We start from the raw sequence: 27,130 nt of genomic DNA, 5'->3' as shown, positions 1-27,130 counted from the left end.
CCATTACCTTTCTCAACAGTCTTTTTCTCCTCGTTTTCCAATGCAGGCTTTCCTTCAGCATCGCCGACACCTCTAAGCCGTCGATGCCGAAGAGCTGAACCTCTCCCAGTGGGAGGTCTCCCACTTGGAGGTCTCACCAGTGGTAGACGGGGAGAAGTCTCCAGCTCCTGCCTGCAAATAGCAAATGGACAGCATTCTGATGGGAGGATTCCACACTTCCTTTGCAGCATTTGCTAACTATGGAGACAGAGACACATGTCAGAGCCCCTCTCAAAGCCATCCTATCCTATAGCATCCTTTCTCATAGCATCCTTTCCCATAAGGGAAAAGCATCCTTTTCCCTTACTTTGAGGACACATCTTAGAGCTACTCCGATGCCCATCCTTGCCTAGAGCAGAATATGCAGAATAGGTCCAATTCTGCAGGACTATCCTGGGAAGTGGAGTGACCCAGTACAGAGCTCCACTGCATAAACTTCCTCCCCAGCCTGCTCCAGGCCTTCCAATCCCCATCCTGCAAGAAAGCTTTCTTGAAGTTTCCCCAGCCAAATCCCCCAAGCTGCCTCTGGAGGTCAGCTCCCAGCTGCTCTCCACACTCCTGTCCAGGCAGGACACATTGGCCTCCTTTCGTCCCACGCTTCAGCACCATTTCAAATCCCAGTCTTGCCCTCCAAATCCCTGGCAGTCCCTCCTACGCATGCATTGCTGTACATGGAAAGAACAGCCTCCAGGTCGCTAAGGGAAGAAAGCTTCCACAAGCTAGGAGTCACCACAGAGCTCTCCAGGAGCCCCTGCACAGAGCTCCACAGCGGAGCCTGAACAAACCCAGAAAAGCCCAGAGTTCACGGGTTTCCAACCACTCAAAGGAGTTATTCCCAAACCACTTCCAGAGCGCCTTCACAAGCCCTGACAATGCAACACTAACAAACACGTACTGAGAGGATGCTCACATGGTCAGCCAGCAAGCAAACATACTCACTTTGGAAGCTCGATGGCAGAGCCAGCTCTTTGGGTGCCTGACAGCACCGAATCTTTCCTCGCTGATATCTGCAAAGGAGAGGGACACATGTGAGATGCTGCCCAGAAAACGCTCTTGTTGCTCACAAGGGCCACCAATGCTTCCACTCTTCAGAGAAGCCACTGCCTTTTAGAAGTCCTGAAACAGTCTTTGCTGTTCTGCACGGCAGCCCCTCCTTGTCACAGAAGAGGAGCTGCAGGGGAACACAGCAGAATGGGTAGTAACACTGCAGGGCTTTCTGCAAGGGCATGGATCAAGAGCCTCACTGGGCAGGAGAGCAATTCTTGCCTAATGGACAAGTCCCTGCAGGAGAGCACAGGTGAAGGCGTTCCCCCAAAATGTAGGGAATGGGCAAGGCAGTTCTGCTAGGGAGGGAGGGGAAGGACAGGGACAGCAGGTCTGTTATTCCATGCAGTGAACACCATTCCTCACACTTTCCTCTGACCACGCTCGTGAGGTGCCTCCCAGCACCATTGTGCCCCTCAGGGAATCCTAGCAAGATTGAACCTCCCTTTGCTGTTCTCCTCTGTCATCTAAATGATCACAGAGATGAACAGAACATCTCTGTCTTCAATCCTCAGAGGAACCAGCAATGATATTTCCATCAGAAACAGGCCTTAGGAGGGACTTCTGAGTTGTGCATGGAGAACATAGCACGAACAGATGCATTAAAAATGTAGAGCACAAGCCGTGTCTTTGAAAGCAAGCTCACGGAAGAGGCAGTGAGAGCTCAAGTGAACGCACTGGAGGTGTCTTGTACTGCTACTACCTGTCGGCCGATGCTTTGGCATAATTCAGCCTGGCGCAAGAAGCGCCTCATACATCAGGAGCACCTACCTCTTGTGCCTCCCGAGGGCCTTCATTCCCTGGCCCTGCAGCTGCTGGTTGGCTTTCAGCTCTTGATGTCTTTGCACTTTGTGCGGACTCCTGAGTGCAGGGCCTTGGGATAGGTGGGAGCACACTGCAAATACACAACACAAGGAGTTGCATGAGCACAGAGGGAGCTGGATCTCCAGCCCTTGCTCACATGCTGGACACCTGCTTCTGCAGCAGGAGCCACCTCTGCAGGGAAAGCTCCAGGCTTGCCTGGATGCAGTGTCATCAATGGAGAGAGCAATCCCCCCTCACCAAAACACCCAGGGGTGCACCACATGCCCAGAGGAAAGCTCCAGGTGCCCACTTTGAGGCTTCCTCTCTATGGAGCAGGGTCATTTACAAGGATACGCTCCAAGACACACCGTTAGCCCCTGTCCTTCCAAGTGCTTTAGCCACTGCTAAGGCAAAGAAAGAGCTCCTCAGTGTTTAATCCTGTCTCACTACAGACTCACTGGCCTCTCAAAAATAGCTCCCATGGTGGGGAAGCCCCACACAAACACAGCTCTGCCTTCAGAGGCCTTGCAACAACACAGAGTTTCCTCAGCCTCACAGAAGAACCTTAGGACCCCAGCCCTATGGACAGTCCCCTATGGCCACTGTCCCAAGCTACTCACCTTTCAGGACGCTTCTTTCTCTCTGTTTTCGCCTCCTTTCCTTCTCCCACATCCCTTGATGGTTCTTTGAGGGGTGCTTGGGACTTCGGTAGGAGGGAGTGCGTGGCAGGAAGCTCATCTGCAAGGAGAAGACAAGAAAACACTTCACAGCAGAATCACAGTCACCCCTGGGACAGGAGTGATGTAGAGATCTACTCCAAGCTGGGATGGAACTGCAAAGCCTCAACTGGAGACCTTTACAGCCAGGTCACCTAGGCAGTCTGTGACCTGTCCTCATACTGACTCCCATCCAACTCTTTGCTTTTCACAGCCTCAGAGAATGCTTGAGGTAGGAAGAGACCTCTAGAGATCATCTAGCCCAAACCCTCTGCTCCTGCAGGGACAACTGGAGCACATGCCATAGGATTGCATCCAGGTGGCTTTTCAACATCTCCAGAGAAGGAGACTCCACAACCTCTCTGGGTAGCCTGTTCCAGTGCTTTTTCACCCTCTCAGTGAAGAAGTATTTCCTCATCTGGACAGGAAACTTCTGCTGTTTCAAGTTGTTCCTATTATCCCTTATCCTATCACTGACTACCCCTGGGAAGAGTTTGCTCCTATCCTCTTTACATTCTCCCCTCAGGTATTTGTACATGTTGACAAGATCCCATCTGCATCTTCTCCAGGCTAAACAGGCCTAGTTGGCTTAGTCTTTCTTTGTAAGATAGATGCTCCAGTCCCTTAATCATGTTTGTAGCTCTATGATGGACCCTCTCTAGAAGTTCCACATCCCTCTTCTCTCTGCAACACCATTTCTTGACATGGGGCTTTGCTCCTGCTCTTTCATGCACACGCTATGAAAAGGAGGGCTTGCAGTGCTGTGTTGGTGTCCTAAGGGAGTCTCTTCGGGACAGTAACTTCTCCACAAGAGGGGAAAAGGTCCTGGGAGCCTTCTACAGGTCTCACAGGCCTGAGCAGCCTCTGATGACACAGTCAACCCAAAGGCAGTGCTTAGGGAATGTATAGGAGTAGCTCACAAGGAAAGAGCAGAGCTGCTTGCTTTGAAAATCCAGTGAAGTCTTGGCACCCATTACTACCATCATGACCATCCTGAGAAGGTTCCTGTGGTTCCAGGAGATAGGTCAGGACATAGGGCACTCTTCCCATTACTATTCTGCTCCAGGCAAAACGGATAATTCCCAGGAATTGTCCTCAACTTTGTCTCTCTCCGGCACAACCTCCTCAAATGGAAGCGCAGTTTGACTGCTGGTACACTGCTGCACAGAGTCTGGTGGGAAAGCTTAACTCAGAGGGACCAACTGCATGTGGGAGTGCTGGGCTGCCCTGAGCTCTTCCTCCCTCGGGAGTCACTTGACATTTGCCTTCAGGGCTCAGAGGCAGCACAACTAGTGCCTCATGGATTCTGACACACCGCAGTGGAGATATGACTCCAACACATGACGGCATGGAGGATAAAAGGAGAAGACACAAGCCCCAGCAGGATTAAGTGCTCCATTACCTTTCTCAACACTCTTCTCCTCCTTTTCCGAAGCAGGCTTTGCTTCATCACCGGCGACACCTCTCAGCCGCCGATGCCGAAGAGCTGGACCTCTCCCAGTGGGAGGTCTCCCACTTGGAGGTCTCACCAGTGGAAGACTGGGAGAAGTCTCCAGCTCCTGCCTGCAAACAGCAAAAGGACAACATTCTCATGGGAGGATTTCACATTTCCTTTGCAGCATTTGCTAACTTTGAGGACACATCTTAGAGCTACTCTGATGCCCATCCTTGCCTAGAGCAGAATATGCAGAATAGGCCCAATTCTGCAGGACTGTCCTGGGAAGTGGAGTGACCCAGTACAGAGCTCCACTGCATAAACTTCCTCCCCAGCCTGCTCCAGGGCTTCCAATCCCCATCCTGCAAGAAAGCTTTCTTGAAGTTTCCCCAGCCAAATCCCCCAAGCTGCCTCTGGAGGTCAGCTCCCAGCTGCTCTCCACACTCCTGTCCAGGAAGGACACATTGGCCTCCTTTCCTTTCCTCCCACTTTCCACCACCATTTCAAATCCCAGTCTTGCCCTGCACATCCCTGGCAGTCCCACCTACGCATGCATTGCTGTATATGTAAAGAACAGCCTCCAGCCTCCAGGTCGCTAAGGGAACAAAGCCTCCACAAGCTGGGAGGCACCACAGAGCCCTCCAGGAGCCCCTGCACAGAGCTCCACAGCGGAGCCTGAACAAACCCAGAAAAGCCTGGAGTTCACGGATTTCCAACCACTCGAAAGAGTTACTCCCAAATCACTTCCAGAGTGCCTTCACAAGCCCTGACAATGCAACACTACCAAAAACGTGCTGAGAGGATGCTCACATGGTCAGCCAGCAAGCAAACATACTCACTTTGGAAGCTCGATGGCAGAGCCAGCTTTTGGGGTGCCTGACAGCACCGAATCTTTCCTTGCTGACATCTGCAAAGGAGAGGGACAGATGAGATGCTGCCAAGAAAATGCTCTTGTTGCTCACAAGGGCCGCCAATGCTTCCACTCTTCAGAGAAGCCACTGCCTTTTAGAAGTTCTGAAACAGTCTTTGCTGTTCTGCACGGCAGCCCCTCCTTTGCACAGAAGAGGAGCTGCAGGGGAACACAGCAGAATGGGTAGTAACACTGCAGGGCTTTCCGCAAGGGCAGGGATCAAGAGCCTCCCTGGGCAGGAGAGCAATTCTTGGCTAACGGACAAGTCCCTGCAGGAGAGCACAGGTGAAGGCGTTCCCCCAAAATGTAGGGAATGGGCAAGGCAGATCTGCTAGGGAGGGAGGGGAAGGACAGGGACAGCAGGTCTGTTATTCCATGCAGTGAACACCATTCCTCACACTTTCCTCTGACCACGCTCGTGAGGTGCTTCCCAGCACCATTGTGCCCCTCAGGGAATCCTAGCAAGATTGAACCTCCCTTTGCTGTTCTCCTCTGTCATCTAAATGATCACAGAGATGAACAGAACATCTCTGTCCTCAACCCGCAGAAGAACCAGCAATGATATTTCCGTCAGAAACAGGCCTTAGGAGGGACTTCTGAGGTGTACATGGAGAACACAGCAGGAACAGATGCATTAAAAAAGTAGAGCACAAGCCGTGTCTTTGAAAGGAAGCTCATGGAAGAGGCAGTGAGAGCTCATGTGAACGCACTGGAGGGCTCTTGTATAGCTACTACCCATCGGCTGATGCTTTGGCATAATTCAACCTGGCACAAGAAGCGCCTCATACATCAGGAGCACCTACCTCTTGTGCCTCCCGAGGGCCTTCATTCCCTGGCCCTGCAGCTGCTGGTTGGCTTTCAGCTCTTGATGTCTTTGCACTTTGTGCGGACTCCTGAGTGCAGGGCCTTGGGATAGGTGGGAGCACACTGCAAATACACAACACAAGGAGTTGCATGAGCACAGAGGGAGCTGGATCTCCAGCCCTTGCTCACATGCTGGCCACCTGCTTCTGCAGCAGGAGCCACCTCTGCAGGGAAAGCTCCAGGCTTGCAAGAGCTCCTCAGTGTTTAATCCTGTCTCACTACAGACTCACTGGCCTCTCGAAAATAGCTCCCATGGTGGGGCAAGCCCCACACAAACACAGCTCCTCCCTCAGAGGCCTTGCAGGAACACAGACTTTCCTCAGCCTCACAGAAGGACCTTGAGAACCCAACCCTATGGACAGTCCTCTATGGCCACTGTCCCAAGCTACTCACCTTTCAGGATGCTTCTTCCTCTCTCTTTTCTCCTCCTTTTCTTCTCCCACATCCCTCGATGATACTTTGAGGGGTGCTTGGGACTCTGGTAGGAGGGACTGCTTGGCAGGAAGCTCTTCTGCAAGGAGGAGACAAGAAAACACTTCAGAGCAGAATCACAGTCAGCACTGTGCACCACATTCACCACCTCACGGCATCTGGCACATCACATTGGAGCCTTGGAACCAACAACTGTCAGCAAGGAGGAGAAGAAGGCACAACTCGCCACCAGGATTCAACTGCTCCATTACCTTTCTTAACAGCCTTTCCCTTGTCTTTTTTCAAAGCACGTTTTCCTTTTCGTACAGTGGGAACTCTCAGCCATGTATGTAGAAGAAAAGGAGCCACTCCAGGGGGAGGTCTCCAAGGTGGAAGTCTCACATATGGTTTCTTGGTAAAAGTCTCCAGCTCCTGCCTGTAAACAGCAAAAGGACAGTGTTCTGTAGCAAGGACTCCGCATTCCTTTGTGGACGGAGACACATGTCAGAGCCACTCTCAAGCCCATCCCTTCCCACAGCAGAATATGCAGAACTGGCCCAATCCTGCAGGACTCTTTGCAGAACATCACTCACTTTGGAAAGACCATCACACATCCAGCAAGGGTCAGTGAAACAGCTCTTGCACTGTCTGGAATGACTGTACCCCTCATCTGTGGCATCTGCAAAGGAGAGGGACACATGTGAGATGCTGCCAAGAAAACGCTCTTGTTGCTCACAAGGGCCGCCAGTGCTTCCACTCTTCGGAGAAGCCACTGCCTTTCAGAAGCTCTGAAACAGTCTTTGCTGTTCTGCACGGCAGCCCCTCCTTGTCACAGAAGAGGAGCTGCAGGGAACCCCGGGGCAATGGCTGAGGTGCTCTGGCTCCACGTGCATCTTACTGTGCTTGGATCTCTGCATTCCAGCTCAGAGTGGGGTGAGCAACAAGCCCTGCCGCCTGCTGTGGCTCTAACACCACTGAAGAGGGGGTGCTGAGGCTACCTCGGGGATGCTGGCACAAGCTGCAGTTGCCTGGTCTTACAGCAGAAGGACAGGGAATTACAGCAAACCACTCCATCCAACAGCACCAAGGGCAATCAAAGGTACCGTGACCCCCTGCCACACAGGAGGGATGAAAAACACTGACGACTTCTAGCCTCACAAAGAGAGGGCTGAGATCACCAGAGAGCTGGCAGAGATGTCTGATAGCCCCAGCAGTGCAGGGAAGGGCAGGAGGGGTCACTGTGCAGGGACCTGCCATTCCTCTTGTTCAGGAGTGACCCCGTGCCCAGACACGTTGTGGCAGCCCAGGAGAAATCCATTCCCTTGCGCTTGGTTACGGCTTCAGAAGAGCAAGAGCTAGCACTGCAGAAATGCCGAACTTACCCGAAGAAGAGCTCTTAGCACCACATCAGAGTCATTCATCCTTTCGAGAAGGCTTTTGTAAAATCTCATTCTCACAACTTTCTCTTCAATCACTAGGATGCCAACGTCCCTCAGAACAAGGGCCACAACAGTCCCATTCCGAAGACAGTCAGAGAACTGCTTCATGGTCTCTTGGATGCAATTCCGCGCTACTTTTGCAGGAAAGGAGCTGTAATATTCTACGCGATCGTAGAATCCCTTAAAACCTAGCCAGCGCACGCATCCCTTAAAACCTAGCCAGCAGCAGAAAAGGAACACAGTCACTAACAGAGCTCTTCAGCAGGCTAAAAAAAAAACATAGAAAGAAATAGAGAGTGTCTGCAGCTGGAAGGTCTTCCAGCAAGACAGTGCTACAGAGCTGTCCTCTTAAACCCTCAGGGAAACCCATAAAGGACACCAGTCCTCCCTCCTGTGGGAGAAATTCCTAGCACTCCACAGCTTCATGGGCCAAGAACACAGCAGCGCTTCCTTCCTGCAGGAACCAAAGAAAGGCTCCTGGCTATTTTGCATGACTGTAAGGGAGGATGGCAGCACAGGGAGAGGAGAAAGGGAGCCAGTTCCCAAGAGAAGGCATTGCTGAATCTTCATTCATGTTCACTAGTAACGAATATTAAGTAATTGTCATTTTTACCTCACTCTTTCTGGACACCCCCAGGCCCTCAGAACTGCTCAGTACACAGCCCTGCTTTGGGTAACCAAGGCCCATTTCCAAGGAATGACACACTGAAGTTATAGCACTATAGCCCCAGGAAGGTAGAGTCACTGGAAAGGAAAGGCCCACTGGAAACACAGCCCAGAGCTCCTGCTGCCCACGGCCTTCACCCCCATCACACTGCAGCTGCACTGCTGCCAGCATTGCCCAGCAATCACGGCACAGCTGGCCTCGGAGGGGTTTTCCTGCACACTAGTGTTCCCATCACTCTTTCACTCTACCAGAGTGTCTTCAATCTGCTTTGAAGCAGAAGCAGCTTGGAGGAGGCAGCAGCAATGCTGCTCTTCATCCTTGCACAGTCTGCTGAGGCAGCAATAAGGAGCAGGAGTTTTAACTACACTGCATTAGAAGCAGCTGCTCCAAAACATTTCATTGGAGACAGCTGTAAAAGAAAGTCCAAGAGGGAGAGAGAGAGAGCCATTTGATTGTGCATTATGATGTCATAACAATATAATTTAAAAAAATATAAAATGAAAAAGACCTGAAGCTCTCCTTAGCACCCGATGTAGGAATTAGAGATTTCAAACAGCCCCTGTGGAACAGCAGTTATCCACACCCCACAGATGTCGCAAGGCAAAGAAAAAGTTTCAGCCTGTCTTCTTACCAGTATCATCATCCTTCCCTATGTCTAGATCATGACTCTCTGCAAATTCCTCAGAGATGCGGAACACGGGTCTGTAGGCCGTCACAGGAGAAGTCTTGCCGTCTTTATCTCTAACGGAGACTTTTTCTCTAACAACCCTGAAGGCCCCAAGTTCACAAATTCTCACACCCTGCAAACAGAACAGAAGAGAAGAATTCTAAGCAGGTGAGGGGAACAGAGACCCAGATCTGGTCAGAGCATGTCCATGGGCCCTGCTCCCTCCCGGCATACAAAGGGACAAGACGGAGCCCTCTGGAAAGCTTGGAAGAAGTCTTGGAGAAGTCCTTTGGAAGAACATTCCAGGTGATTTTCTCCCCCTCCTCAACTCCTCTCAAAATTACATGTTAATCATCTCTCACATCTAGGAGATCCATAGGAAGGGTTTCCAAGAGGGAGATAATCCTGCTCCACCCATCCCCCCACAAAAAGGGAAAAAAAAAAAAAAAAAAAAAAGCCAGGCGCTCTCTTTGTTATTTCACTCTGCCAGTGGGGTCTAGAGAAGGAAAAGAAAGTCTCCAACCACTCCCCAGAATGAAATTGGACTGGAAATTTGCCATCTCACTTTAGGGAGACATTATCCATTGCACTGCTGCGTTTTGGAGCATCCTTCTCCAAGGGTTTTTCTTTCGGTTTCAAGGAGGGGCAGAACCATTGCATCCAATGGCACAGAGATGCCAGGACTGCTGAAACCATTAGGGAGGGATGGAGGGGAGGGACAGGAGGGCAGACCCACCGTGTTCTTCACCAGCTTCTCTACTATATAGTCTGAAGCACCTTCCCAGATGAGCACAGCCGCTGCAAAAGCAAGGGAAAGGGCTGCCAGTCAGGCTCCAGGCTGGGCAAATCACAACCATCCAGCACACGCCTCACCAAGGAGAAGTCAGGAGCAGGCACCAACAAACAGCACCCGCTCCCCAAAATGACCCCCCTGCTGTGAGGGGCCGCAGTGCTGAGGTGGGCACTGCCGTCAGGCTGGAACCGGTGCCCTGAGCCCGGCAGCGCTCGGCACCTGGCACGGGCGGGAGGAGCCGGCGCTGCTGTCCCGGGACACACACGGCCACCAGAGCTGCTCCAGCTCCTTCCCCTGCCAGGAGCTCACAGGTGAGGTGGGTGATCCCCACTGTGGGGCCAGCAGGGACCCTCGGGACAGGGACTTCTGCCTGGGGACCCCGGGACTGCAGGGGCAGCATCAGGACTGGAGCCAGGAGTCCTGGGGGTCACACCGGCACCACAGCTAGAGGGGACCATCAGCCTGGGCTCTGCCTGCTGCCCCCAGCCCCTCCAGCCCCCTCAGCCTGGGGTTTCCACAGCCATGTTCACAGCTCATCATCTCTGTGACAGCTCCTGGAAAAGATCTCCTGAAGGCCTCACCTTCTGGGGGTACTTCTGGAACCGCCTTGCCACGTCGTTTCCCGTGGCCACCCTTCCAGAGCGCCATCCTTCTCCTCCTCGCTCTGGGTCGCCCTGCAGAGGGAGGTGATGAGGACAGAGCTCCTCTCCTCCTCTTCCTCCGCACACGTCGCACAGCACTAGGCTGCCCACGCTGCCCCTCGCCGGCTCCCGCTCGGAACCAGCAGCTCTTTGGAGCAGAGCAGAGCCAAGAGCAGCCCCAGCGCCTGCGCTCTCCCAGCTCCGCCGCGACGTGTGGGGAGAGGCCGGGCCGCGCGGGACAGGGCAGCTGTGGCTGTGACACGGGACGTCCCCTGTGACCGCAGCCCGTGTCACAGAGGGGACTGGGCCCCTCGCCCCCAGGGCCTGGCCAGGGCTGGCCCTGCAGCGGGCAGGGGCTGCGAGGGGCGCTGGGGCTGCCCCTGCCCCACGCAGGCTCTGTCGCAGGGATATCCCCCCGACGGGGTCCGGCCGGGCTGCACACTGAGCCTGTGCTCATCCGGCCACGGCCCCATGTGGGGAACCTGCCTGCCAGGGAGGGCAGCGGCACCGCAGCGCGCTCGCCCCATGGCCACACAGCGCGGGCGGCTGCTGCCGCCGGGGCAGGGAGCGCTGCCCACTGAGACCACAAAACCTCCAGCAGCTCCTTGCAGCCGCCCGAATGTTCTCCTGGGTGCTCCAACCAGCGGGTCCATCCCCTGCCAGCTCCTGCAGAGCTGCAGGCCCCAGATCACTGCATACAGGGGCCTCATAGGGAACAGCTGCAGGGACCTGGCAGTGGGTCCAGCTTTTAAAAGGATCTGCAAGGCCCATCTGTAAGAAACAACAGACATTCAAAGGTGGTCTGCAGACCTCTGCTTTGAACACACTCAGATGTAGCGTGGGGATGCCTAAGATGACAAGGAAATGAAAGAAGGGAAAGCAACTCATACCCACACGTAAATAACCCACTGCTGAAGCAGGACTCAAGAACAAGGTTTTCAAAACTTCCCAGCTGTGCACTTCCCCACTAAATAGATGGCAAGGGTCAAACTATTAGATCAGCTAAGGTAAAGAGGAAGTCTTGTGAAAACATCAACTTCAGGAACAGGATCCTCTTACCTTAAAAAAAAAATAGCATAACCCTATGTGGAGCCCTGAGGGGGTTACGGAGGCTCCTAGGAGTAGGATTAACAAGGGGTCCTCGAGGGTGGGGGGCACACTGGGGCTATGGGGCAATTCTCGGGGCCATTGGGGAGCACCAGGAAGTGGGGGAGCTCCACAGCTGAGGATCCATCAGGCCCTATGCAGGGCTCCAAGGAGGCACCCATAGGGTAGCATGGGGACACCTAAGAGTGGAGGTCACCCCTGGGGGGGCACCTGGTCCCTATTGTGGGGTTATGGGGGCTCCCAGTGGTGGGAGTGAGATGTAATGGGGGACACCTGTACGTGAGGGCCATCCAAGAGAGACAGCAGGGTCCCATGGGCGGTCTCGCAGGGTTCTGGGGTGTGGAGCTCAGGGCAGCAGCAGTTATGGGGGTGCAGAGGTTGGGGGTACCCAAGGGTGGGTGGTTCAGGGCTCCAGGAGCCCTTGGGGCGCTGACTCAGGTGCCGCCGGCAGTGGCCGTCAGCAGGGTGGAGAGGGACTGTGTCAGGTCCCTGCAGGCAGCTGCCCAGCAGCCCCTGCATGTCCCAGCCCTGCCCGTGGGGGTCTCTGGGGACCAGCCCCTCTGCAGGCACCCATAGATGTCCCCCATCCATGTGCCCACTGTGGGCACCTTCCCCGCGCTGCCGGCCGTGCAGGCGTCCCCAATGCCCAGGGACAGCCCTGGGCCCGCAGGGGCAGCGCCAGCACCTGCGGAGCACCCTGCACCCATGGGAGCACTGCCAGCACCCACGGGTGACGCTCCCGCCATGGGCGCCACCGCCAGCTCCGTGGCTCCCCCTTGTCCCTGCCACGAGCCCTCGCCAGCGCCCACATGCACAGTGAGGAGTGGGGGCGACCCCTCTCCAGGCACCCACGGGTCCTGGCAGAGGTGCAGGTCCCGTGGGCCCCCGCCAGCACCCGTGGGTGCCCCCACGCACCCCATCCCAGCCTGGCCCCCGCTACAGGACGTGGCAGCCAATAAACTCTTGGTGGGTCGCACGCAAAGCCTGGATGGTGATTTTTGGGGAGTGCTGGAGGGGCAGATGCCTGGGCCCCCCATTGGGCTGCAGAGCACCCGCTGAGTGCTGTGGCACGGCGGGGTGGGCAGGGAGCCCGGCCGCGCAGCCCGGGCAGGAGCCGGCAACACCGCCGCGTCGTGCGGCACCGCGCGGGGTTGCGCCTGCCCTCGCGGGCGCTGCACACACGGGCCTTGCAGCAGGACTGCGCGTGCAGCACACAGGCACCCAGCATGCACGGCGCGTGTGCTGCGTGCGCCTCTTGCAGGTGTTCTGCGTGCGCCATGCATCCGCTGCAGCTGTCCAACACACACGTTTTGCAGGGGTTGTACATGCGTTGCACACGTGTTGCACACACGTTGCCCATGGGTTTTGCACACATCGCACGTGCGTTTTCCTTGCGTTCTGTATGTGTTGCCCGTACATTGCCCACCATTTCGCATGTGTTGTGTATGTGTTGCACTGTGCACCAAGCAGCACAGAGCTCAACTGTGTGTCTGGTCTCTTTAATGTTCATGCTTGCAGCGGTAAAAACATCTGTCCCCATGAAGAACCCTCACCAGATGTGATAGAGCAGAATCTAAACTCACCAAACAGAGTAAAAATGTTTGTCAAAAAATAAGAAATGATGTCCTGTGGCATCAGTTGTGCCCTAGCACAGGTTTAGGGTGGAGAGGCCCTGGTTGCTCCCAGAACAGCGAGCTGGAGCTGAGGCCGAGGAGCTGAACAAAGGTCGTCCTGAGAGGAAGAAAATAAGTTTGTCTGTATTGCTGGTGGACTGGGGTCATGGCCAGTTCCCTGTGGGACACTAGGAATATACCTTACTCGGGATGTGCTGCCCAGGTCTTTTTCATCCTTTTCTTGTTTTCAGCATAATTAAAACTCCACAGCACCATAGCATGTGCCCATTACATTGCCATCTGCAGACCCCTGCACTGCGGGACCCTCCTGGACAGCAGAGTGTGTGTCACAATGACAGCAGCGGTTTGGGGCTGTGGCTTTCTCCACACTGGGAACACTGGGAACCATTCCACTCTGCCAAGGCAATGTGGTGGAGCAGTTCTGTGGGATTTCCCAGATCCTCAAGCTCTGCTGCTCAGACTCCTACCTTAGAGAAGATGGGGTTATTGTAGCTAGTGCTTCTTTAGGCTTTGGATGGTTCATTTTCACTGTGCTGTCCTAGATGCAGATCTTTGTGGTTGTGCTGAGGATCCCCTCTGAGCAGGGCCGGCACAAAACCCTTTCCATGTGCCTCCTGTACCTGACTGTGGTCTCCCTGTTTGTCAGCACTGCAATATTTGGCCACCTGAAGCCTCTCTCCATCTCCTCCATAGCTCTGGATTGGAAGGTGGTTCCAGTACTGAACTCCCTCATCTACAACATAAGGAACAAGGAGCTCGAGGAGGCACTGAGGAAACTTTTTCAGTTGATGTTTCAGCAGCAACAAGACATCCATCTCTCTTTGCAAGTGATCTCCCAGCTCTTTCAGGTAACATTTGTGGTTTGGCTGTGCCATGTGTGATAAGCGTGTTTGTACACAAATACATGAATTCTTCTCTGTCCTTCAGAGGCCTGAAGCACTTCTGTCTGTCTCAGAGGCCTTCTGTCCCTCTGCTTTTCACCATGTCAGAACTGGATTCCCAAGTAGCATCTTTGTAATAAAAGAGGTTTTTCTTAGCACTGTGCTTGAAGGTTGGGCTCTTCCTCCCAAACTGGAGTCAAGAGTGGACTTGGGGAACTGCACCCAAAAAGCCCCTCTGGCTGTGGCTGAGTTTTCCATGAGTCAAGGAGTATCAGTTCATACAGTTAGGAGACACTGTGAAAGGAAAATTAACAAAATCATCTATTTGTCTCATTCCCAGGTCCCTGAGGCTTTTTGAGCTGGATTTTTTTTTTTTGCATTTTTGCATTTTTGAGCGGGAGGACGATGTTTCTCTCAAAAGAGACCAGCTCCTGCTGAATCCTTTGCAGCCCTCCAACACCATCTCCATACTCTCAGCACCTCTGCTAATTCCTCATGGGTCTCTGAGATGTCACAGCTGTGCCATGAGACAGCAGAGCCTTTCTGGAGGGCAGGTGGCAAACTGACAGGACAATAAAGGGAAAAAGGCAAAGGACCATTAGCACTGAAGATGGGCTGTCCTTAAGCAAGGCTCAGATCAGTTTCCAGACCTATGGATTGCAGTTCCTGGAGCTCCACAGGACAGAAGGGGTCTGGGGAAACCACAGTGCCATGCAGATCCCTCTGTTCCACAGCTTGAAGCATCAGTGTCTGAACCACAGCTGAAAACATCCAGCTGCAGAAAGCAGAGAGAAAGAACAGGAGCAGCATGGACAAGAGGAAACAAGGAGCAACAGCATGACCCTGCTGCCAAGGGGTGCAAGGAGAGGGACAGAGAGGCATTCTGTAAAGCCTCTTACCCATCTGGGTATGCCACCTCACAGAGAGTGACATTACAGGGCCGTCACCTTCAGTCCCTGGATGGGGCCGCAGGAAACGTGCCTGTAACTGGAGCCATGTCCCTGTCCTGTGCTGGAGCTCTGGCTGCAGAGGAGGCAGCTCATGCCCTGCAGTTCCTTCTCCATCCCTGCCCATCTCTGCTGCCTACAGCTGTCCTTGCTGGCAGATCTTTCTCCCAGCGTCTTGTCCCTGCCACTGCTCACAGATCCCATATCACCCACTGTGTGCTTAGTTCTGCCCTCCAGAAACCCCCAGGACTGGGCACTGTCCAGGGGCAGCTCTGTGGTTGCAAGTTCTAAGGGGCAGGCTATATAAATCTTACAGGGCCACAAAGGTCCTGTAGGCTAAGATGGGGATGAAGTGGCTTGCTGACATTTCTCACAGACCTATCAATCTTTCAGAGTGAAGGTTTAGGACTCCCAGCTCCTTGTCAAAACAGAAAACCTCTTCCTTCAATCCCCCTGTCCAAATTAGGAAACAGAAAGTGTGGAGACCCAAAGGAAAGTTCCTTGCCTTTCAAGCAGCCCTTCTCTTCATCTTCCTCCTGAAAGGACCCCTCACATGTGCCCTGTGCACGAGCTAGAGCTGTGAGCACCCTGCACCCGAGCAGCAGCTCTCAATGGAAGAAGGAACCTGCCCTGCCGGGTGGTCTCCTGTCACACACAGCCTCTCCCCACAGCGCTGTGGGGAGCTCCCAGGCAGGCTGAGTGCTGACCCTCAGAGGTGGCAGTCACTGCTCTGGGCACACAGCACCCTGGGGTGCAGGGACACTGCTCTGAATCACAGCCCTGGCACGGGACAGATGCTATTGCTCTGATGGAACAAGTGTGATAGCCAAATCCTTCTAGAAAAATCAGGTGGTGGCCAGGAGGGGAACTTCCTTGTTCTCCTGAAATGGCCCTAGAGACCCATTACTGGTAAAGCACCAAACACTGTGTAGCTAGGACACATGGAGATGCCACCAGAGCAAACTGCTAATGTGATTCACTGCAGGCACTTGATTCAGTGACATCCAAGTATGTCTGCAATGCCATGTCACATGCTTGGTGTTTCTAGAACAACTTCATGTGTAACTTATGCCTTTCTGGCAGAACCACTGGGCAAACTCCCCAGGTCCTCCTGGGTTTTCCTATATGTGTGGCATAAATGCAAGGCCCCTAACACCAAGATCTCTGCTCTTGTGTCTTCAATTTCAAACCCTTCTTGCTCCCTTCCCCATGACCATCTTCTCATCCCTCCAGATAATATAAACGAGGATTGGGCTAATGATGGCCGTGGGGGGCTGGATCACAGGCTGCCCAGGCCCGAGGAGCACCTAGTCCTGCCTGGAGAGGCATTCACTTCTGTCACAGGGCCCAAGGCGCTACAGATCATCTCAGCACCCATCTCCTCTCCTGCCATTCTGACAGAGCCCAGCTCTGCTTCTCCCTGGCCTTGACACTGCAGGGTGTGCTCTCTTAGTGGGAACCTCCTCTCACCATTACGTTGCCACCTGATGTCTATGACAGCATGGCTCTGCCCTGAAGTGGGGTCATTGCACACACAGTGTGCAATAGCCCTTGGTAACAGGTTTCTCTGTGACTAATCTGTTCTCTGTGACACAGCTGAGGCTTTGCAGCCCAGATACATGTAAATATATGCAGTCTGTGATAGAGGCAGGAGAAGATGGGCTTGTCCAAGTTGTTACAGGAATGAAATGTCATTGGAATGACTGAGATGCGGTGAGATCACTCACATGACTGGAAACGATGTTTGTAGGGTAGAATCTCTTGAGGGGAGGGGTTGCTTTATGTGAAGGCAAGGTTTTGGGAGGGTGCTTGTGGGTGCTCATCACAGTAGGGATGGTGCTATGATGGAGGCACAAACCACCTCAGCAGATCAAGGAAATGCCTACAGCATGCAGCCTAAGAAAGCCTGTTGATCACAGGCCCTGGTTCTTGTCTAGGGGACTTTAATCCTCATGGCAATACCTGGAAGAGCAAACAGCAGAGCGCAAGCAGTCTAAGAGGTTTCTTGGGGGGCATCAAGGACAACTTTTTTGCACAACTGCCAGATGAGCTGAGAAAGGAGATGCTTTCTTGTATCTGGAAATTTCAAACAATGACAAGCTGATCAGGGATAGGGTAGTATCAGCCTTGCCTATTGTGAACATGAAAATGTGGTGTTCCCAATCCTGAGAGGAGTGAGGAAGGACGGTAGCAGCGTAGACCTTGGACTACAGAGGAGCAGACTTCCTGGCCTGTTCAGGGCATTGCTGGGGGATAGCGGTGGAGGCAGCTCTCAAGGGCCCAGAAGCTCAGGAAAAGCCCAGCAGGTCTTTAAGGACAGACCTGCCAAGCACAAGGATGGGCCATCCTGATACTAAAACTAGCAGACTCCTCAGGACAGCAGCTTGGCCAAACAGGGACCTCACACTTTAGCGCCAGGGGATTAGGACAATGTAGAGAAGGAGGAAGAAGGGAAAGGCAAAGGGAAAATTTAAAAATATTGTCCAAAATCATAGCAAACTGTTAGGGAAGAAAAATCTCCCACAGGATTGAAACTTGAAGGGCAGGTTGAGAGCATGAAGATGAGCTGTGCGGCTTCAGTAAGAATCCAAGAATAAAAAGGAAAATGCGTCCTCATTGCTAAAAGGCACAGGGAACGTTATAGCAGCAGATGCAGATAGGTCTGAGGAACTCAACTCCTTGTCACCTTCCCTTTCCAAAGGCAAGGTCTCCCAGGTTGTTGTGCATTGAGTCAGGATTCCAGAGGAGGCAAACAGCCAATACTGGATGATCTTAGTAAGGGGTTACTTGTTAGAGCTCCAACTACACTAGTCAATGGGAATGGGGGTACTGCAGCCGAGGATGTTGTGAGAGCTGACTGCTGCCACTGCAAGGCCACTCACTGTCATTTTTAAAAGGTTGTGGAGAGGAGGTGAAGTTCCAAGGAGTGTAGAAAGACAGTTATTCCATATTCCATCCCTCTCCAGAAAAGGCCAACAGGGCCACATGGGGAGCTGCAGGTAGAGCAGCCTCACTTTGGTGACGAGTGACTCATGCAGTAAGTCTTCCCAGACACATTCATGGAATCATAGAATCACCATGATTGGAAAAGACCTTCAGGATCATTGAGGCCAATCGTAACCCCTCAGCACCATGCCTGTTTAAAACATGTCCCTTAGTACCTCATCCACACGTTTTCTGAACACTGCCCTGGAAGGTGATTCCACCACTTCCTTGGGCAGCCACCATGAGATCATTGCTATCCCAATCCCTGTTCACCTCATCTGGAGGGGGGAGCAGAAGCCAAGAAGATGAGAGCTACAATGGTTTGACAGTGCAGAAACTAGAGCAGCAACCTTGGTGTGATCTTGCTATCCTTTATGCAGCACAAATGAGTTAGATGTGAACCATGTGTCAATGATCTCTGTTCTTGTCACACCTAGGTTTCCTGGCTAATTGAGAGATGCAAAACGGAGCTTCCAGAGGGGAACATTTCTACCTTCCATAGATAGTCATCCTCTGATTAAAGAAATTGCAATGTTGGAATCCGTCTGTCTGAACTGCTAAGAAAAGGACAGAAGGTTATTTAGTGTACCTTTCCCAGGAGAAGGGAGCACAAGACACAGAGAAATTGGTGAGTTCAGCTGGGCCTCTGCTCCTGAGCGGGGCCAGGCTCCTGGGACGGAGGCAGCTCGTGGCAGCCTGGCAGCACTGCCCAGAGACAGCGTGTGCAGGAGCAGCTCCTGTGCCAAGAGCAGCAGGGCTGCAGGCACTGCCTGCTGCTGCGGACAGGAGAGGAGAGAAGGCAGCGAGAGGGGAACGGCAGTGTGGAGCAGGAGGACAGAGCAGAGCTCACTGTGGAAGTGAGCTCCCAGCCCCTTGCATGGTAAGTCTCTGGCTGCAGGGCAATGCTACTGAGTTTCCAGAGGGCTCTTCTGCACCCAGGCAATGCGATCACTTGATAGGGTTTGGGGCAATCGCTTTCCCACCATCTCCAATACAGAGGATGCTTCAGAGCAGGATTCCCTGCCTCAGCGTCACAGGGACAGGGCATCCTGCTTCCTTCTCCTGGGGATGCTGCAGGGATATGAAGCTGGGTGTGCACCCAGGTCTGCATGGGCTCTAATCCAGAGCAGTGTCCCTGTGCCCCAGGGTTGCTCCTTGCTTCCCTCCTGTCCATGCTGCTCCTGGTCTTCTCTTAGGCTCACTTGGGTGGAGAGGATTTCAGCTGCAGTTCAGATATCAATGCTGCAAGTTATGTGAAACAGGGGTCTGCACGGGAGTGTGGTTTTTAGGGTAACATGTAAATGCGATCATCCTCCAGCTCAAAGCGGTGTGAGTGCAGGACAGCTGGAACCTGGGGTAATAGAGAAGCTCTTGTCACGCTGCCCCAAGTGATAGGGAAGCCTTTCTTCTCAGCACTCGCAGCAGAAATGACAATGTTCGTTATCTTCAAAGAGCACTGCCCAGGTGGGAAAGGGGCATCTCAAAGAAAATAAATAATGTCAAAAAAAAAAATTTCTTCTACAATCCACATCCTTTAGAAATGGGTGTGAAGATGCTGAACAGCCCTGTTATGTGAAAAGTGATTTTATTGTGAGTGTCAGAATTACTCACTCCAATTCCTTCCACATTCCATGGGCAGAGGTCCCAAATCCTTACAACACACCCTGTCAGCACAAAACGGGGTTCAAGCCAGGTAAGTGCGCAGATGCCCCTTCCCCGTCCCCTCCCGCTAGTAAAGAGAGAATCAGTGTGATTTTTTTTTATTGAGAATTTGATTTTTTTTCTAATTTACTAGTTTTTCTTTCTTGTAATATCTTTTCCTAGAATGCGACATCTTTTTTTTTTTTTTTTCTCCCAGGACAGTGCAGTATGCCCTGAGATACCAAATGTCCAACAGCAGCTCCTTCAGTGAGTTCTTCCTCCTGCCATTCTCATACAGGAGGGAGCTGCAGCTCTTGCACTTCTCGCTCTTCCTGGGCATCTACCTGGCTGCCCTCCTGGTCAACGGCCTCATCATCACAGCCATAGCCTGCGACCACCGCCTCCACACCCCCATGTACTTCCTTCTCCTCAACCTCTCCCTCCTCGACCTGGGCTCCATCTCCACCACTGTCCCCAAATCCATGCACAATTTCCTGTGGGACACCAGGGCCATTTCCTACTCAGGATGTGATGCATAGTTCTTTATGTTTCTTTTCTTGGTAATAGGACAGTATTTCCTTCTCACAGTCATGACCTATCATCGCTATGTTGCCATCTGCAGACCCCTGTATTATGGGACCCTCATGGACAGCAGAGCTTGTGTCAAAATGGCAGCAGCTGCCTGGAGTAGCAGTTTTGTCAATGCTCTCCTGCACACTGGGAACACATTTTCCTTACCACTCTGCCAAGGTAATGAGGTGGAGTAGTTCTTCTGTGAGATCCCCCAGATCCTCAGGCTCTCCTGCTCTAATTCCTATCTCAGGGAAGTTGGAGTCCCTGTGATTACTTTTTGTGTACACTCTGGGTGTTTCATTTTCATTGTGTTGTCCTACGTACAGATCTTCAGAGCAGTGCTGAGGATCCCCTCTGAGCAGGGCCAGCACAAAGCCATTTCCATGTGCCTCCCGCACCTGATTGTGGTCTCCCTGTTCATCAGCACAGCCATGTTTGCCTACCTGAAGCCTCCCTCCATCTCCTCCCCAGCTCTGGATCTGGGGCTGGCTGTTCTGTATGCAGTGGTGCCTCCAACAGTGAACCCCCTCATCTACAGCCTGAGGAACAAGGAGCTCAAGGATGCCCTGAGGAAAGTAATTTCATGGACATTATTCAGAAATGGTAATATTGGTGTTGCTCTCCACATGTGAATCCCACTGTATCCTGTACCAGGACTGAGCAATATTTCTTTATGTTTATTAGAGTTATTATTACTAGCATTTGTTAACATGCTGCTACACAAATGGTTGGATTTGTTGCTCCTTGAATTAGACTACTTTGTCTCATATGGTTTCCAAATAAATTGGTGTCTAAGTCTGGATCAGAGCTGACTGCCTCACTCTGTCATTAAAAGCAGAAAGTTCCACCCAGTGCAGTGCCTGAAGGCTGCTCCTTAGAGGAAGCTGGTTTTAAGAATAGGCTCAAGGAATTGTACCCCAAAGGCCTTGCTTCACGAGATTCTCCATGTGTTCAGGAGAAAATAGTTCAGAAATGTGTAATGAGCTCTGCATTTAGGATTCGCTCATTGGTGACCAGTGACTGTGGAAGGGATGGACCTTTCTGGAAAGGTGAAGAAGCAACTCATCAGGGATGTTGTCTCTAAGCATGTGGAGGAAAGGACGGGCGTCAGCAGTGGTCAGCATGAATTCACCGAGGGGAAATCAAGCTGAATCAGTCTGAGAGTCTTCTAGGATGGAAGGACTGGCTGGGTAGATGAGGGGAGATTGGTGCATGTTGTCTGCCTTGACTTCAGCAAAGTCTTGAAAACTGTCTCCCTTCATGGGCAAGGTCAAGAAGTGTGTGTTTAGATGAGTGGACAGCAGCTGAATGGCAGAGCTCCATGGGTTGTGATCAGTGGTGCAGAGTCTAGCTGGAGGCCTGGAGCTCTTGGTGTTCCCCAGATGTTAATATTGGGTTCAGTCTTGTCCAGCTACTTGATTGATCACCTGGATAAAGGGGATGAGTGCACACTTAGCAAGTGTCCTTATGGTCCCAAACTGGGAGCAGTGTCTGATACCCCACACCTCTGTGCAGCCATTCCGAGGGAAATGAACGGGCTGGAGAATTGGGCCTCATGAAGTTCATGGTCCTACACCTAGGGAAGAATTACTGAATGCACTGGTACAGATTGGGGTTGGCCTGCTGGAGGGCAGCTCTGCAGAGAAGGACCTGGGCATCCTGGTGGGCTGCCAGCTGACCACGAGCCAACAATGGCTCCTTGTGGCCAAGAAGGACGGTGGCCTCCTGGGGCGCATTAGGAAGAGTGTTGCCAGCAGGTCAAGGGAGGAGATCCTCTCTCTATACTTGGCCTTGGTGAGATACAATCTGGAGTCCTGTGTCCACTTCTGTGATCCTCAGTACAAGAGGGACATGGAACTACTGGAGAGAGTCCCATGGAGGACTACAGAGATGATTAGGGGATTGGAACACCTCTCCTCTGAGGAGAGGCTGAGAGAGCTGCAGCTGTTCAGCCAGGATAGGAGAGGGCTGAGGGGGGATCCCATCACTGTGTACAAATACATCAAGGAAGAGTCTCCTTCTCTGGAGATATTCCAAACCTGCCTGGACATGATCCTGTGCAATGTGCAGTAAGTGAGCCTACTTGTTCAGGGCTCTGGACAAATGATCTCCACAAGTCCCTTCCAACTTCAACCATTCTCTAATATTTGAAATGCCTGCACTGAAATATATCAGCATTCTGCACTGTAAGGATTTGCCTATGCCTCATCCTTATAGTGACTGGTACTCGTGTAGGAGGAAAAGGCATCCAGCGTCACCTGAGATGGCCAAGGAAATCCACAGTGCCCTGGCACAGTTGTGAGTGACCATGGACAAATGTCAGAAACACACAGGACCAGATGCAGCTCTGCAGAGAGGGACGTGGGTGTCATGGTGGACAAGTTCTATGGTTCCTTGTCCGCCTTCACTTTAAGGTATTCAGGTTCAGGACTGCTAGGCAGGGACTCCCATATAGCTTCCATTTTTCTTTTGCATTACCTTTTATGATACACAAGCCTGTGGTTCATGCTCACCACACCTGGGCCTGCTGCACACAGGAAGTGCCTGGACACTCAGGCGAGAGCAATTCTAAGCCCCCATGACTCAGCCCTGTTGTGGCCACATGTGGAATTGTGTGTCCCACTGTGGTATACCCAGTGCTGCAGGAATGAGGAGGAACAGGAGAGGCTCCAGAGGAGGTCTGCAGAGATGGGCTTGGAGACCTAAAGCACATGGCCTGTGTGGAGAAGCCGAGGGACCTGGGTTTCTTCAGCCTGGTGAGGTGTTACAGCTAAGGCGAATATAACACTGGCCGATGACTGCTAGAAGGGTGGTTTCAGAGATGATGGAGCCTATTCTGACAATGGGAAAGAGCATGAGAAGTTGAAAGAGCCACCAACGGCAGCTTGATATGTACAGACTGGACTTAAGGAAAACAAGAAATTTCACTTCAAGGGCATCTGTGGCATAAGAGATCGTGCAGAAGGTATCTAGGATCATCCCATGCCTCTGTTTCAAAGAACAGTGAACAAAACCTAGAGACATCATTTGAGCTGGAGATATCCTGGGCTGAGAGCAAGGTGGGAAGCAGTTTGGATGTCTACAGGCTGCAGGCAAACAGGCACAGAAATAGCAGAGTGTTGCAGAGCCTGACGGGGAGATGGCCAAGGTTCATTGCCATGGCCAAAAGCCTCCAAAAGAACTAGGTCTATGTCACCTGTGCTATGGCTGGTGTCTCTGATATTGAGGATTGGGAAAGGAAACTTCTTGCTCACGGCCACAGGGTCTCCTTGCCTGCTTTCCCCCAGGGACACAAGGTGTGCTGCCCTTGGCCTTGAACACCCCCACCCACGCAATGACCCAGCAGGAGACCCGGGCAAAGCATGGTGGAAAGGAACCCCCTACTCAGAGTGTGGACACCTGTGCTTGGCCAAGGTACTTGGAAAAACACATGAAGTGTTAACCTGGCATCAGAGCAACCTGCACTTTGTCTTTGCTTATCTGCAATCAGGGCCTCCAACTTTCTGCTCTACTCAGCCCCTAGGGAGACTTTGCTGCTAATGATCCTCAAGAGGACTGATTAACTCTCCAAGAAAGTTGGCCATTTGCTTCTGACTGTAACTGCTGGAGAGATTTCCTCAGTCTCCTCCTGGAGGTTCTCAACCTCCTGGAGGTTCATAGACTCAGCACAAAATACTCCCAGGGCTAATTACAATGAAAAAATATATCTAAGGATATGTCATATTTTTCTTCAATCTTCAATTCTTGTGTGGCTAATTGGAAAGCAATGTATTGAAATGAGGCAGATTTCAATGAGCACATGATAAAGAAGGATGACTGCTTTTCAGCTTTCTTTTTTCATTCTGTTTTCAGAAGAAATCTGACCACATTCTCCTGTTCCTATAGTGTCTCCCAATGAAGTCTGCACATGTGGGAAAAGCAGTGTTTTTGAGAGGAAACCTGTATGGACAACCTTCCTGTTCACATCCCCAGTCCTGACATTTCTCTCCTCAGCCACTGGGGACTTGGATAGCTCTGGTTCAAACCTAACCTTTTTCTGCTCCAGGCTGGAGCTGAATGTTACAGCTGTTGCAGTTCATACAGTGTCCTATGAGATAAAAAATCTAATCACCTGTATGACAAGCATAAGCTTCATCCTCTGTCCTAAGATACAGAATGCAATCCTGATCACTGTGTTGAGTTTGAATTGACTCCAGGGAGGTTTCCAGTCTACAAGGAATAACCTTCCTTGAGATGTTTTTGACAGATAGATAGAACAGCCTGCATAGAAACACTCTAAAACAGCCAGCTGAAGAATTAACTACACTCCTGAAAGGCAAGGCAAGATTGAAATTCTGCACTTGCTCAAAGGAGCAACTGGAGAGTTGAGAGGTATCTGAACAATAAAGAGAAATCATAGAATCATAGAATCATTAGAGTTGGAAAACACCTTCAAGATCATTGAGTCCAATCGTAAAACCATCAACACCATACCTGTTAAACCATGTACCTAAGTGCCTCATCTACACATTTCTTAAATACTGCCCCACCACTTCTTCAGGCAGCCTGTTCCAATGCTTGATTATTCTTTCTGTGTGGAATTTTCTCCTAAAATCTATCATGAACCTCTCCTGGCACATCTTGAGGCCTTCTCCTCTTGTCCTATTTTCATATATTGGAGATCAACCCTGCCTCACTACAACCTCCTTTAAGGCAGATGTAAAGAGCGATAAGGTCACCCCTGACCTTCCTCTTGATTGCCCTCAATATGATCTGCTCCATAACTTTCCCCAATACCGAGGTCATGCTGACAGGCCTTTAGTTTCCCTGGATCCTCCATCTTGCCAACATTGGCAAGTCTCTAGCCATCTGGGACCTCCCCTGTTGACCAGGACTGCTGATAGATGACGGAGAGTAGCTTGGCGAGCACTTCCACCAGCTTCCAGAGAAACTCTGGGTGGATGCCATCTGGACCCGTAGATGGACGTGTGAGTGTCCAAGTGGAGTACCAGGTCACTGACTGTTTCCTCCTGATTTATGGGGGAGTTGTTCTGCTCTACACAGGTGTCTTCTAGCTCAGGGGGCAAGCACCTTGAGGAGAACTGATCTTGTTGGTAAAGACTGAGACAAACTAGGCGTTAAGTTCCTCACACTTAGCCTCATTCTTTGTGATCCCCATGCTCATCCCTATTGCATGCAATTGTCAGGGATTGCAGCTGGTCTGTGAAATCCTTGGCTCCCTCAGCTGAGAACGTTAACCTTGAAAAGATTAGAGTGTATCTATGAGATAGGGAGTTCACATGGAGACAACAGAAAGTTATTAACAAGTTTAAGGAGGTTTGGCCATGGAGCAGAAACTGGCCAAGCTAAGAATCATCCAATCGTAACTCTGTCACTAGCTACTGACCTTTGTAGTCCTCACCAATAAGCAGCAGCCGCGACGAGGAAAGCTCGGTTTAAATAATGTACTAGGAGAACAATAAATCGTAGTTGGTGTTGCATCTACCCCAGTTGTTTGTGTTTTTGGCTGCCACAACTGAGACAACTGGTGACCCCAACATGATAATAAGAAGTGGTCCTCCTGGTGACTGGCAGTGGTGGCAGAGCCCGGCGGTGCTTGAGAGCAGTAGGGAAACTGCCTAGCCCGGACCTGTGATTTGACTCCATGTGAAGGTGAGCTGCCAGGAACAGGACTGACACCTCTCGAAGGTGCGAATGGGACTGACACCTCTCGAAGGTGTGCCGCAGAGAGCGGAAATATAGAAACATGGGGCAAAACCCGACAAAGCAGGAAGCCCTAGTCTTGTTCACAGAGGTATCACAGTTACTGACTATGCGTTACACCGAATGTAGTTTTGGTGACGGGGGCAGCGTCCCCCTCCTGTAGAGGCTGTCACAGAGCAAATGGAGGCTTTACAGTTTTCTACTGGTGCCCCTGGGCCACCAGACCATAAAGATGATCTGAGTCATAAGCATCCCTCACCCAGTGAGCAGGCAAAGGTGCGGCAATGGTGGGAGTCTCTTAATGAGCTCTCACCCCCTCTCTATAAAACATCTGCACAGCAGCTGGCCAAGTGGGAGGCTTTGAATAAACCTGTGTTCCTCTCTGCTCCTCCTGAGGAGGAGGAGAAGGAAGATGATGAAGAGATCCCCAGAAAAGGCCTTTACCACCATCCCTGGCGTTACAGCCTGAGAAAGAGACAGGGGAGGATGTGCCCCCATGTATTGGAGATGGAAATTTCTGTGATCCGTAGAGTCATAAAAATCTCCTGTGAGAAGCAGAGGCCAGACCTTGAGAAAAAGATGTTTGCCTGCCTAGCCTGAGCCATAAGGAGCACGGATGCAGTTTCTCAGCCTGGTTCACAGGCAGTCCCCCCGGAAACCTGTTGAAGCGGCCGCTCGGCCGGGCTTGTAGCCAACTTAACCACAGACGTCCTCCAAACCATCTTTGGAGGCCAAACACCCGGAAATGAGGAAGAAGAGGAGGAAGGCAGGACCCTGGAATTGAGGGCTGGGACCCCCTACTAGCATGCGCACTTGCGCACACGGGGGGAGAACTGCACAACTAGAGGCAGAGTTTGTCCGCCCCCTGGGCTGCCTCCTGGGTTGGACTGACCCTGCGTGCCAGGATGCACGGGGCATAGAGAGGACAGTGCGGAGAGAGCGGGGGGAGAGAATAAACTCCTGACTCTGAGGCCTGCACTGTCTCCATGGGAGCCAGTCAGCAACTCTCTTGCTTTGATCTGCCACCTCGAGAGGATGTTCGGGCCCAGATCGGCAGGTATCACCTTGTGAGTAGTTATCCATACTTTGCTTCTTTTATGTGCTTTCACCTGAATAAACGCTTGATGTAGTCACCTCGTTCTACATGATTACTACCGAATCCCGAGCCCATCCGTAACACCCCATTACCAGAAGATCCGGACTGGGACTTGCAGGGCGCTGCCGGTTAT

This window comes from Tinamus guttatus, unplaced genomic scaffold (genome assembly GCF_059628265.1).
Source record: "Tinamus guttatus ecotype Peru unplaced genomic scaffold, ASM5962826v1 Tinamus_guttatus_pri_ptg000219l, whole genome shotgun sequence".
NCBI classification, from domain to species: domain Eukaryota; kingdom Metazoa; phylum Chordata; class Aves; order Tinamiformes; family Tinamidae; genus Tinamus; species Tinamus guttatus.
The sequence above is the reverse complement of the archived record's forward strand: the minus strand, read 5'-3'. Positions refer to the sequence as shown.